This window comes from Hesperophylax consimilis, chromosome 4, assembly GCF_061612785.1.
Source record: "Hesperophylax consimilis isolate HC1 chromosome 4, BYU_Hcon_1.0, whole genome shotgun sequence".
In the NCBI taxonomy this organism is placed as follows: domain Eukaryota; kingdom Metazoa; phylum Arthropoda; class Insecta; order Trichoptera; family Limnephilidae; genus Hesperophylax; species Hesperophylax consimilis.
In genome coordinates, this window is record NC_142839.1 from 18,642,994 (window position 1) to 18,657,078 (window position 14,085).

The 14,085-nt window shown below is 33.3% G+C and overlaps 1 protein-coding gene across 1 annotated transcript in view; it reads left to right on the top strand.

Annotated features, from left to right (window-relative positions):
- Window positions 1-721: 721 nt before the first annotated feature.
- The window catches only part of LOC149424327 (uncharacterized), a 565,550-nt gene continuing 552,186 nt past the window's right edge, over window positions 722-14,085 (top strand). The window contains exon 1 of the mRNA XM_089651458.1: window positions 722-1,674. The gene's annotated coding sequence lies outside the window, so the exon portion shown is untranslated. The remainder of the gene's footprint in view (window positions 1,675-14,085) is intronic.

Here is a 14,085-nt window from a genome sequence, read left to right on the forward strand (position 1 = left end):
AACTGAAACCGGGCTTTAATCGTTTGTCGAGCCCTGTTGGAGCATAATAGAGGTTGATGTTGACAAACTAGGAGTCATCAGAGATTCTCTTAAGGCCTTCTATAGAATTGGTATGGGGGAGGACTCTGAACCATGCAGACTTTCATTCAAACCTTTCATGTGCACCAAGTAAACACAGAACAATTAACAACATCTTTCTTTTCGTAATAGAGTCATTTATTATTGACGTGTTCTTTAGTCCGGCTGTTTTGGAAAAAAAGGAAATAAAGCTTCGGCGGTAACAGGTTTGTTTATTCGTCCGAGTGAGGCATTTCTTTCAATACCAACTTTGCAAAGAAGGGAGAATAGAAGTTCATTATCCCGGTGAAAGGGGAAGCATTTCCCGCGCTTTCTGGCGGAGCATATTCAATGACGGTGAAATGAGACAGTCGTTTGTTTCAATTCACATCGAGTGGCGGTGTACCGTAAGGCTCTGTTTACATTAATTTACGATTCATAGGCAATCGGGATAAGGTCGTCCGGGAGTCGCGATTTAAGTTTTGAAGCGCCCGTATCCGAAAGGCTTTCAATCACGGCGCCCCCGCGGATGCGCGCGTCGCCGATCGACCGGCGCGGGCGGCGCCTCGACGCTCGGCTGACGCGCGGCGGCGCCCGACGCGGCCCGAGCGCCGTCAGCCCGTCGTCCCGTCAGTCGAGTGCTCGCCCGACCGCCGCTCCGACAGCACGCCGCAAGCACACCCGCTCCACTCCTCACTCCGTCAAGTCCTCAGTCAAGCACGCCCGCTCCGACAGCAGCTCCACGCGTAGCGTGACCTGAGCGCTGAGAGCCGCGAACCCCGCACTAAACACGTCACACGATAAACGTTCTGACATGTCACGTTTTAAAAAAAAACATAATTTATTTTCATAATAATATTTACGATCCAAAACATTAAATAAATGATTTCGTACTACTGACAGTGATAATTTTATTTATATACAAACAACTGTGATGTTTCATTTTACTCCTATAAAAATAAACATTCATAAAAATATGGAATTTATACGGTGGTTCTCTATAAAATATCTTAAACGGAATTGAACTGTATCACTATATAAAATAACCCGAAAATGAATTGAACCTAATAACGGCAATTATTAGTGCGATTTTTTGCCGGTTGATGCATACAATGTTATTTGTTTTTAGGTAGGTACTTTGGAAATAAACATATACGTAGGTGTAACCAACGATCTATTTAATTTTTATATTTACACCCACTTACAATACATATTTAATATGTATTTTTAAAATAGTCTAAAGTAAATATATATTATATATCTTGTTAGAAATTTAATTAATGTATCATAAAATCATCGTTCAATAAAGTGTATAACCTAAAAAATAGTTATTGTTTTGAAGCAGAACACAAAAGTTAATGCTCCCAGTAGTGTATGTTATGCGGAGTTGTGTAAAGTTCTGTTTACTTCGGAAAAGTTCATGACGGCAGTGAAAATTTTGTGAACTGTTCAGCAGTGAACCGATCGGAACACGTCGCTAGTGAAAGTTTTACAATATTCCCATCACTGGTTATAATACGGTAAAGACCCGCAAACTTGGGCTTCGATTGCAAACCATAACAGAGGATAAACCTGCGCGACCTGAACATTTGTGCTGGTGCGGATATTAAATAAAAGGTAGGATGTTTATAATTTTGAATTGCGCATTTTTTCATTCCGATATTATTGTGTGCACTATTTTCAGATTCACAACGAACTTAATGATTTAACATTCTTCTTATTTCTTCATTAAGGGTCACTCCAAAAACATCTGTTGTAAGGCTTCATTGTTTTGAGTCATTCGGGAGTTTGAAAATCCACGCGGGGAATCCCTGAAACACAAGGTTCTACTTTTACAATAAAGTCACTATGCTCTGAAATTTCAGCTGATCTTTAAGCTCGCTGAGAGTGTTAAAGTTATCTTTTAAAATTGCTCTGTAGTAGGAGCCCTGACAAGATAAACCGACTGATACCATATTGGCCCCATCAATTGGGAATAAAATTCAGGAGAGAGTTAACAAAAACCAAGTATTATTATATTTGACAACGTTCTCTTTCAAAAATTTTTTTGAAGGAAAATTGTTTAAAATTTTTCGTTATGGTTATAAAGTCAGCTTTTTTCTAGTGTAAGGTCTTGATCGTATAATTGTAGGATCGATGCGATGCCTATCCAAATTTTAAATCATATCAATTTATCTATTAATCTAATTGTCGAATACACATATAGGGGAAAATTTTGTCCAACATATACATAATACTGTTAATATTAGTAACGATGATTATGATCGCAGTCAGTTTTAATATTTTAATTAAAAACTTTAAAAGCTTATTTCACTTATTTATTTAGACCGGACCGCTATCACCCCGACTTACCATGACTATGGACATCTTCAGACTGGTGATTATCAACTCCTTAGATAGCATAGCATATCGGCATTTCAATTGAAGGCAGTACGAGTAACTTGTCATTGATTTCCCCAGTGTAGCTGCACGGCAGGGAAATACCTATCGCCACAAGAGAACCGGTCGCTTCTGTGACTCGGTTTTGTGTTCGATAGCTCGGCTGTAGAAATATTTGACGGTATTGTGTTGCCTCCCTTATAAAACATGGTTTATTTCATTCTTTCCTCAAAATATCATCCACACAGCATTCCCAAAGATGTCAAGGTGTTTGACTCTTCTGGATAGAGTTAATACAAGGTGACTTCACTCGATTTCAGGCAGTAACTTTGTTTATAAATAAAAATGAATTATTCCACGTTCTTGAGGAGTATCTACCTATAACGATTCATGATTTGTCAATATGTATTCTGCTTCTGTTTACTTCACAAATGTCAAAGTCGGAACGAAAAGTTTATTTGCAAAAATGAGAGCATGTTCCGATAGGGTGATCACTTTTCCGCCACCTGGTATGAAAAAGGATGAAAGCTAAAAATTAAATAAATTTGAACAATGTCATCTAATCGATGGTATAAAACACACTTATTGTATGTCCGTAGTGGTTGGTTTTAAGAAAAGTGCATTTGAATGTTTGAATCAGTTTCAGTTTTGAAATATGTAATAATTATGAATATAGGGTTAGGCCATACAGGGCCGTCCGCATGTGGGCGCAATTGGAGCAGTCCGCTCCGGGCGCCGAATTCAATCAGTCAGAACAGTCCTAATACATCGCCCCTGATTTATTTTTCATAAAAACGGCGCTACACAAAAATACAAATCACATGAATATTATTGATTACAGTGATCATCTACCTATGCATCTACTGATTTTGAAAAGGGGCGCCATAATTTTGTCGCGCCAGGCGCCGTTTGGCTCAGGGCCGGCCCTGAGGACACACCATACATGAGTATCTGTGTAGTAAAAAGCACAACGAAGATGAACATTGTAAACTACGCTCACACACACAACTCAACTTTGTACAGAAGGGAACCCACTTTAGAGTTTTAGGAATTTGCTAGAACATCTCCGCTTACCTTCATCGGAGATATTCTAGTTTTCTAAATAATCAGTCACGGAACTTAGCTTATAAATCATAACGCTGATTGATTGGTAGAGTTATATTTTATTTAACACAAGAAGGTGAGATAATACAAGGATTCTATCCGCGACAATAATTTGCGTAATTACAATAAATAGCTTGCTGGCGAGAGGAGCGCTTGAGACGGAATGCTCATCGAAGTTTTTTCCACTCGCGAGCTCAGTTAGGTATGTCGTCCGCGCATCTCGCTGCGCAGGCAAGTGTTGCCAGACTCAAGTTGACACTTCGCTCAAAAAACAATAATAATCGCGGTGCCTACACCACAATACACAAGGAAATATGAATCATAATAAATTGAAATACGAGAGAGCATATTTGAATACTATTTGTGCACATCGGTTGTACCGTAACGTGATTGAAGCGAGACTGGTGTGAATCAGTTTGGAACACTCGCCTCTAAGTCCCCTTTTATCCATTAGTAACCATACTATACTGTGTGGGTAAGGACGTCTTTTTCATAATATTTGAATATCGTCGTTGTAATTTGATTATGTCTAGGTAGTTAGTATTTTCTAAATGAAATTAGGTTGTGATAAAATGGAGTAAAAAATAAAATCTGGTCATGGTAAATCATTACCCAGCCAAACAAAAGAAGTTTTATAAACCCGTCCCAGCCAGAGCTAGTAGGAATGTCATCGACGTTCGTCGTCTTCCTTCTCACCCGTCTTGTATGAAAACGAAAAAGACAAAAGATACTAGAATGACGACGATCCATGTACTACGATCTACGTACGATCTCTCGCTGGGACTCGTATAAAATCTTTATAGATGCTTTGAGTCTTAAAAAAGGGCACAATTTCTTCTCAAGCGCAGTCATATTCCAAATCAACTATCATTTTAAAGGAACTGCTCGGAGTAGTGTCAAATTTAAAAAAAATCCGGAAGGACATACAATATAAAATTAATTTAAATACGGTGGTTAGTTATTTTATACTTATAGTTAGTTAAAATAAAAATAAATTAAATTGTTATCGAAGCGCCAAGAATCAAAAAAGGAAGGAAATAATTGTTTTTGATAAATCCATTCACCACTAAGCAAGCAAGAATCTCTTTATTCTGATTTACCTACACATTGGAAAATGATCACGAAACGAAATAAAACAAATTGAACTTTTTCAACCAAACTTAAATGTGAATTTGTGGCCAAAATACGCAACCTAACTGAAATTATTAATCCAAAGGAATAGCAAATATCTTGTACGAATACGGTCTACTTAATTTATTTGTCTTTCAAATACACGCCATTGGGAAATTAATGAAAAAAAAAAAATTAGTAAATTAATAATAATTATTTATGAAATTACTTTTACGACCGATTTACGTTGCAACACAAATTTGTATAAATTAAGTATAAATATATCTGAAATACATAAATTAAAATTTCTATGAATAAAATAAATTTTTGAAAAAAACCCCTTTACGATGTTTTATTTTATTTTTTATTACATTTGAACAGTAGGTAGGTGGAGATTATTTTTTAATAATTACAATAAAAAATACCAAAGTTGGCCCAAAAATAGAGCAAAATTGAATTCTTTTATGGCCTATGTATCATAATTTAAAACACAAGTATACAAAACAGCCCATAACCGAACGAGATAATTGCTATACCCTTGAATATAGAATATATAATAAAATAAAATAAGATATTCAGTTTGGTAGGGCATTTTGGCCGCAAATCCAAATTTAAGTTTTTTACGAAAAGGCCGCGCGGCGGGAATAAATTGATGAAAACTGCAACAATATAAACCTTTTCGCTAATACAACTGGCTCAAATGTATCAAGATTTTTCAAGTGGAGTTGTTATTAATAGTTATAACGTTATTTTACTATCAAATCCACCTTTCTTGTTGCGACGGAAAAGAAAATCTTTCAATTGGAATAGAATCAAAACGATGACAAAAGCCGCATTGGAAAAGTAAAAAAGAATCCCTTCGAAAAATAATTTATTTATTTGTCGTTCTTGAGGTTCACGTAATAGAAAGGCAACTTCGAGCTTCGGATAAAAGTAAGCGCCCTCAAGGATTCCTAAAGGACCCGATTTGTGGCGGAGACGTAAAAAATATTGTGTAGTTTGAATATGTCAGAAGTCATTTCATCTCGCATTCATGTATTCATTGGAGTCCCCAAATATTATTGATACGTATTAAATTCTATAGAAAAGGCAAAAGCAAATTTTTTCCCAATATTTTTTCGTTTTTTTTTTAAGAAAACCATGAAGATATAACAAATTGTGTGATTTTTAATACAAATCGTGCCAATAGATTTATATTTTTTATGGATATTATTTAAATTTCTCTTAAACTAATAGTTTGTTACCCACTATTTTAAAATTGTTCCGGTGTAACAAAAATAAAATCAGTTAAATGAAAAATTTGTTCTTTTATTTATGTGTGTAATTATATTTTTTTTCCTTTTTTTTTATAATTAATCAATTTACAAACTATAATAATGTATGTTAGTTCAGATAATCCATAAAACTAGTTTTCACTGCTTTTGTTTTTTTTTATGTTTCTCTTCTAAAGAATCTGGCGCTTGTGTTTAAAAGAGTGTTGAGTATCAGGATGAAGAATATTTAATGTTTATAATCATGATTCAAAGAAATTTGAATATTAAATAATATATGTAAATAAAAAAAATAATAATTAAGAAGATAGTTTCATCATTGTGTTATTTTTACACTGAAATTCTCTTTAATCGCTTTTAGTAGGTGTTTATCGTATTCGATTAAACTAATGTTTCCAGGTAGGCTGTTGAAGTATTTTCCCCCTGGATAGCTTTCTTTGGGATGTGTGTAATTGCGCTTACCTGCCCACATTCCAGAATATGACGTTATTATTATCATAATAAAGGATAATTAAAAATCATCTTTTACAATTCTTTTTACGAAATGTTGGAAAACATTGAAAACAGTTCATATTAATTAAGGAATTTATGTACTGTTTTTTTGTCTGCTACTGAAATGAATGATGGCTTTAGTTTTGTTTTTAATACCCCTCCAACAGCTCCGTGCAACCCCAACTAATACATAAATAATTTTCAGTCATTCCAAAAAGGGTGCGAAAAAACTTTTCAAATTTAACGAGGCGAATTATTAAAAGTCAATTTATTTTTATTTTTAAAACCTTCGAGTACCTAATCAGGGTTCAGGTCTATATAACGACAATAATAGAGAAAGTTAATAAACTGTATGTCAGCGCTTCTCTGATTGAATATAACCAAATACAGTTTTAAAGTATTAGTTTATCCGGGATTTATTGTAAATTAATTGTTTATATATTTATATATACACATTGTTGCATTGTATTTATAATAACCATTTCTATTGTACTCTTTTATGTATTTTGTATTTATATATTTTTTTATCTATGTATATTCTGTATTTATAATAAGTAAAACAATTGTTATTCTTTTGTAAAAGCCGCTATAATCGGCGTTAATAAATAAAAAAAAAAAAAAAAATAAAGTTGCCGTAAAAAATCGCAATAAAAATAAGGTTTTTCATATGAAGCATATACTTTGTGATATGACATTATAATTTAAAACTTAACAATAATTTTGTTTAAATCACTTTATTTGGATTATTTTGAGTATTTTACTACACTTGCCCTAACATGAAATTCGGGAATCATTTCGATGAAAAAACCAACAAACCAACCACAAAAGCAGATTTTAATTTCGCACACTAAATGGTGATATTACAATGCGAGGTGCCTGTATACTATCAGATTCATTTATTGTCAAATCACTGAGAGGAACACGTCCACGCCATTCCCCTTGCTCCTTGCAAATTGGTTTGTTACCTTCGCCCCTTTGAGCAGCTCTGTTTATTCCTTACCTTGTTGCCTTGAAGGAGCTCAAGTATACAAAAATCAAAGAGAAATAAAATTTGAAAAAATGGTTTATTAATATTGGATGGTTGGCGTAAGTATTTAAAAAAAAGATAGCAATACAAATAAATAAATTCAATTATATTATAGGAAAAACGTACATAGTTAAAAAGAGTAATTAATCAATTGTGGAAATATATATATATATTGATAAAATTCATTATTATAATTATGTATATTCAGTTGAGTAATTACTCTTAAAATTATAATTGAATTATTAGAATTAATGAATTTTTGGTTGCTTATCAGCTATCGATTTTTTTTTCGTCCGCTGCGTAAGAATTTTCCTGTACCATCTGAATATTTTATTTATACGGAATGATAATAACTATTACCAAAATGAAATATTGTTGATATTAAAATCTAAATGTTCATTACAAACCACTGCATTACAAGAGCTGCTCGTAGCCGATTGATTAAAAGCGGCCGGTGTCGAGGTATTAGCCATCGTCCATCTGAAACTATATAAAAAAATGCTTTTGTTTTTTAAATTGTTATGATATTTGCATCATTCGGTATTATTGTTTACAAATTCTTTTTGAATTTTGTTGCTATAGCTTAAATGCAAAGCATAAATAGATGGTTTTCTAGCATGTAGAATTTACATAAGTTAAAATCATTCTATCTCTCCTGCAAAGTGCCAGAAGCAAAAATTTGTTCCACCTCCTTAAATAAGTTTGAACGAAATTTTCGAGAAAAAGCAGTGTTTTTGATAAAGATTATTCTTCAATATCAATATCATTCTTATACCTTGTCAGAGATAATGAAAACAACGAATGAAAATTTCAATACCGTTTTACTGAAAACCGTCTTCAATGTATTTGAAGATTTGTAAAGAACCAGTCTATGGAAAGATTCATGAAGGTTGGCTAGTAAATGAAATGATTCTCCTCTCGTTTGTAAATAGGATGTTAAATAATTCTACCCTTGTCCCCCATTCGGCGGACTCCCGAGTGGGAAAAAGATAGAAGGTTTTCTTGATTCAGCGGAGGCGGGCTGGGAGGGTGGGGGTAAGGAGGGGGTCGAGGGCCGCTTGAATTATCACCGAGGACCCCGCTTACGTAATTCTCCCTACTAATGCACTCAGCACAGGAATTCAATCAAATCGATGGGCACTGAAGACCCAAGCACTGGGAATGGGATGGCCAATACATCTTGCGGTTGTAAAGAAAATGGGTGAAATATTCATGTACTAGAACGGTGTACACGTGACTTCAAATGAATTTGCGCGTTTATGTACTGGAAAAGCGTACATAGTTGAGTTATGTTGGACAATCAGTCAAGAGAAATTGTGGGCAATTGCGAATTATTCTTAATCTTTTAGAAATATTTGGATCAGGGCACGTATTAAGGTTTATAGTCGCACGTATCAGGAAACATATTGAAAAGTTCAGTTCGGGTTCAATGACATACTAAAAAACGTCTGCCATTGAATCTAACCTATGCATTTGAACATGATTTCCGATTGTGATTATAGTCGCGTATTAGTACCAGTTAATTCAAGTTGTTTTACGACGAAACAATACCATAAAATAAAGCCAAAATCTTAATGACGTAAGTGAAGCAGCCGTGCACAAAAATATGTGACGCGCGGCCCTGATGTATTGGAAAGACCTGTGGTTGAATTTGCCCTTAAAATCTCTAAAATAAAGTGGGAATCTTGGCAATGAACCTTAATGATGAAGTCGTGTAAAAACAATTTTCGGTGCGCGGCCCGGCGTAATGGACGGACCTATGGTCGACTTTGCCTTAGCAGGACTAGAAAATCGATCGATCGATAGATCATTCTTTTCGTAGGGTTTATTTTAATTATTTCTTATGAAAATTTTACTAAAATCTCACATGTTTCTGAAGAGATCCCTCAGGAAGTTACTTATTCACCGCCCAGAAAAATAAAATCAGGTGCTTACCGCGAATTTTATGATTGAAAAACGTTTTATAAAACTTTAAAACCATTTTATATAAAATATTTTAATGGTAAGGTCCTGTTTTTATTGATTTCAAATACAAATAACTTACATCCGTAGAGATCCCTCTAGAAAAATTTGAGATTTTAGTAATACGTTCATCAGAATTTATTAAAATCTGACCGTCGAGCAAACCCCCGTTATTAGAGTCTTATGTCGCCTAAATGAAAGACGCAACTCAGAAGAATGCATTTGAAGAGTTCGTTATCCCTACGGGTAGATTCGGTAGTAATCTGTCGGATTAAATTTGGTACTTCCAGCAGTTGCCGATCCAAACATTTTTCAACACGAGTTGTGCTTAGTGAAAAGTTCTGTATTATCTTACGGCATAGCATTTCTTAAAGAAACTTTTAACTTTATTCTACTTCATAAGTAAATAACAATGTAATGTGTAGACCTAAGGTATAAATGTAACTTTGAACCTTCACGGAGAATGTTTCTCGAGACGGTAAGAAATTGTTATTCAGAGGGAAACTGGTGGTTTTAAATATAATTACATTTGCGGTATTCTTCTTTACTCTAAGTTCGCCCAATGACGAGCATGGCCATTTTCCTGTACTTCCAGTGATCCCTGTTTTTGCCTAAGTATAGGTATCATTTTAACTCGTCGTTTCTTTTAAGGTCATTGTTTCTTCCCTATTGCTGGTTTCTTGTAGTTTTTAGTCGCCCTTAAGCAAATTATTATGTTTATAATTTATTGCTTAAGAAAAATGATAATAGTCAAATTAGTAAAGAATAACAGAATAAAACTTTACTAGTTATACTCTGTTGAAGCACTTTAATTTCTTGAAAGTTCGCGTCTAACGAGATGAAGGTCAAATAAGTTTAACCTTGTATCTTATACTGAAGCTGTTTTTACTTTAAAATTTTGCTTCTTTGCAATAAATTTTAAACCATAACACGATTCCTCAACTTCGCTTCGCAAAGGAAATTCATGAATCATATAATTAAGTTTTCGAATTATACTTTACATTCTTGATGAATAAATTAGGATAAACGTAAACTATATTTTAAAATGTTGACGGTTTGTAACATATCTATGCCATATGATAAATAGCAGAAACTTTTCGTTTTTGTTACTATTTTTAAGCCGTAAGAAATAAATAAAATTATGATGGCTATAATAAAAAATATCTCATTGGATATAGCCAAATATGTTCGCAATATCCTCGAAGCTTCAAACAATCGGCGTACTGTTGGGTTTGGCAGCCACCTCTAAATACCTTAAAAAATCTTCACATGCCAAAAGATAATTGAGAATGCCATGGTACAAATAGCTTTTGTAGTTGTAACTCTTGTGCTGAAATCACATAGAAAACACGTGCGCTACATTAGTACATGGTTGAGAACTACCACACGGGTATGGATCGTACTTAGTATCACAGTTTTCAGGACTTGATCTTGTGAACTGTAGTAACGGTATAGAATAATTGAAGATCATCCAAGAAAAACCGATCAATGTAAAAGAAGAAGAAAATTAATTAAATGCCTACAGTACTTAGTTTAACTTTATTGCTATATAATATTGTGATTTTATATTAGCACACATTTAAGTAACCACTCTAACTTATGTCTAATATGTACTCCTTTATATTAAATAGTAATTATATACTAGGACATATTTATGTAACCACTGTACATGTTCAGGTTTTTTTCCTCTCTTCAACATAGAAATCTTTGTTTTTCTCTAAAATACCTTCCAGATTGTAAATATATAGTTATATCCAGATATATAGATATAGTTATATATATCCAGATAGATCAAGTATTATAAAAGAAAAAAAATGATACCAATATGTACTCTTTTTTGTTAAATAAAAATTTCATATTAGAAAATATTTATGTAACCACTGTACCTACATATTCAGGTTTCTTCCTCTCTTCAACATAGATATCTTTTTTTTTTTTTCTAAAATACCTTCCAGATAGTATATATATATAGTTATATCCAGATATATATATATAAACTTAATCCTTCTTATATATATATTCTTATTATCTTATATATAAGAAGGATTAAGTTTTATTTGAGAAATAATATCTGATATCGGAGGGCAGATTTTTACATGCGTCAATTGGAAAAGCAGATAAATGATAGTATGCCACAATTATTCAGTTTTTAAGCCGAAATAAATTATTGACGATATAATATTCGTAAATGTAGGGCTGGGGCAGCGCTCAATTATTATTAAAATTTGGGGGTAGTGAGTTATTATGTAGATAGGCGCTTTGTCGTTCTCGGGAAGCGGTCAAGCGCAGTTATTACAGGCTTTGAATAAATCAATTACTTCCTCCATGGCGGATGTAAGCGGGTTCCCCAGTTGCCCAGTATTTCACGGGAAACTGAAAGCTGAAATATGTGTTCCGTGGAGTTAAAATCTGCGAATGTATAAATACCTAACTAAGTGAAGGATTGTAGTTAAATATCTGATATAAATACATATCCACACCTTTCACTTAAAGATTAAATAATTTTCTTTTTTAATGAAAGTGACTTTTTATGAAAAACTGTCGAAGTGAAAGGAAAATGAAAATTAATTTTAAAATAATTCTCCAGACGTATTACATAATTACCAGTTAAATTATCTGAATATCTTATCAATTGAATATATTTTGACAGCAGACTAACAAAAATATATTGTCTTAAGTTTCACTTCTGGACACCTGCAAAATTAACTATGTCAAGCTGTAGCTAAAACTTTAAATATAATATGAAAAGTGTCAAAGTGAAAGGAAAACCACTTATAATTCTATTTTCGAATTTTTTATCCTTCTTTGTTCGCTGCTGAGGCTTAACTTTGAAGATCAAGAATTTAAACAAAAAATGTACCTAAAATTTGGATCGGTAAAATGTAAGTAAATTTCCCTTGACAACTACGTTTTTTGTTTTACGTCTTGTCCCTAGATTAGGTTGCCATACTTTCCAGCGATTTAGTGGTTAAACGCTCTGATCGCTAGCTAAGCTGTTTTTTATGACTAAGCATTTTCCCATACACTACGCGATCGCGAACAAACTCAACTATTAGAAATATACACAAAAGGAATTTAAAATGCCTTAGAATATGTTAATTTTTTCGCTATCGATAAAAAAGCTCTGATCACGCTTGCAAGCGTTAAACGAGAGCGTTAGCTTTTAAACGTGACTTGATGTGATGATGGCGAACTGTAATCTCGCGGTGATTAGGAAGATACGGGTAGATATATTATGTTAATTAGTTAATATATTATATTATATTATGTTAATTGTTAATTAGTTAATATTATGTTTGTATTTATTTCAAAAGTTTTTGATTATTGTTTAAAAAATCATTAGAACTAAATGTAAAGACTCCTCCCATAAACACGAGCTCCTGGAGCTCAACTTATGGAGAAATAGAATAATAATGAACAAATTATTTATAAGTCTGCATATTGTTATCATTTATAATGTTTTATATAATAAAATAAAAAAAAAAAATATATCTGCAAATATGAAAAAAAACAGGTAGAAAAATGTACCTATATTTATGTTTTTAAATTTTCTTTCTCTTATTGAATTTGGCCTGGAACTAATTGCTTCGAGCGCATCCAAGCACATCTAGGAAAACCAATTATTATCATTTATCTTATTGTGGTTTTAGTGTATAACCATAGCATTAAGACCATTTATAAATAAAGAAATGAGGAAGCAGAAGAAATGGTCTCGATATATTTTAGATCCTGTCTCTCGTATAGCTTCTGCGTTTGTTTTCCGGAGCTTTGTATTCCCTCCTGAATTGCTAAAAGAATTTTGTTTGGTCGCCATTCTGTTAACAATCTGAGCACAGGTTCAAACTGTGGTATTCCCATAGGATTTTCTATTAAAAATTGTAGGAGATCGCGTATTTCAAGTAGTAGAGCTTTAAATTCGCCAATACAACGGTTTTATCCACTCGCCTCAAGCATCACATTTTGGGCTTGGACCCTAAAACGACCTCTCTTTAATTTGTCACCAATCGAATTCAACATCAATACTTACACTGATCCTTGCTGGTTACACTGGTAGCTACTTACACTCTATTTGATCTTATTTTTAACCATTATATCCATTTTAATAGTGATTAGCCTCATTCTGCCTCTGTATACTCTTCGTTTGAGCGGTTTATCCGCTGGTTGGAGGTAGTTTTGAATATACCTTACTAAATATCAACCCGTATGCCAAAATTTGTTATTTTGGTTGATTTGCTGCAAGAGATAGGACATCCCTTGAGACCGACTTTATTCTGAAATCTTACAATCAATACATCCCCTACTACTATTTTTTCATAAAGGGATTAAAGATTTATTAACTATCTACTTTGAACTCTGTATTTTTTCAGCACACCCCACATTTAGTAGCTGGCGACGTACCAACTCGTTTGCCTTCGCTAGGTCGATAAAACCAGCAAACAGAGTCTTACGTTAGATTAACGTGTTTTATTTATAAAATATAAGCTAGAAGCTAGACGATAATACCAATATTTGTTTCAGCAAATATACAAGCCGCATGTTCTGTTTAAACTTGCCATGTACTTGTACTTGTGTGTTTATCGGAACATGAAAAGTAAATGAAAAATTAAAGGAATGTGAGAATAAGAATTTAAAGAAGTGGAAAGATACTAAAGCATATTATTATATTTGAATACCTTTAACAGT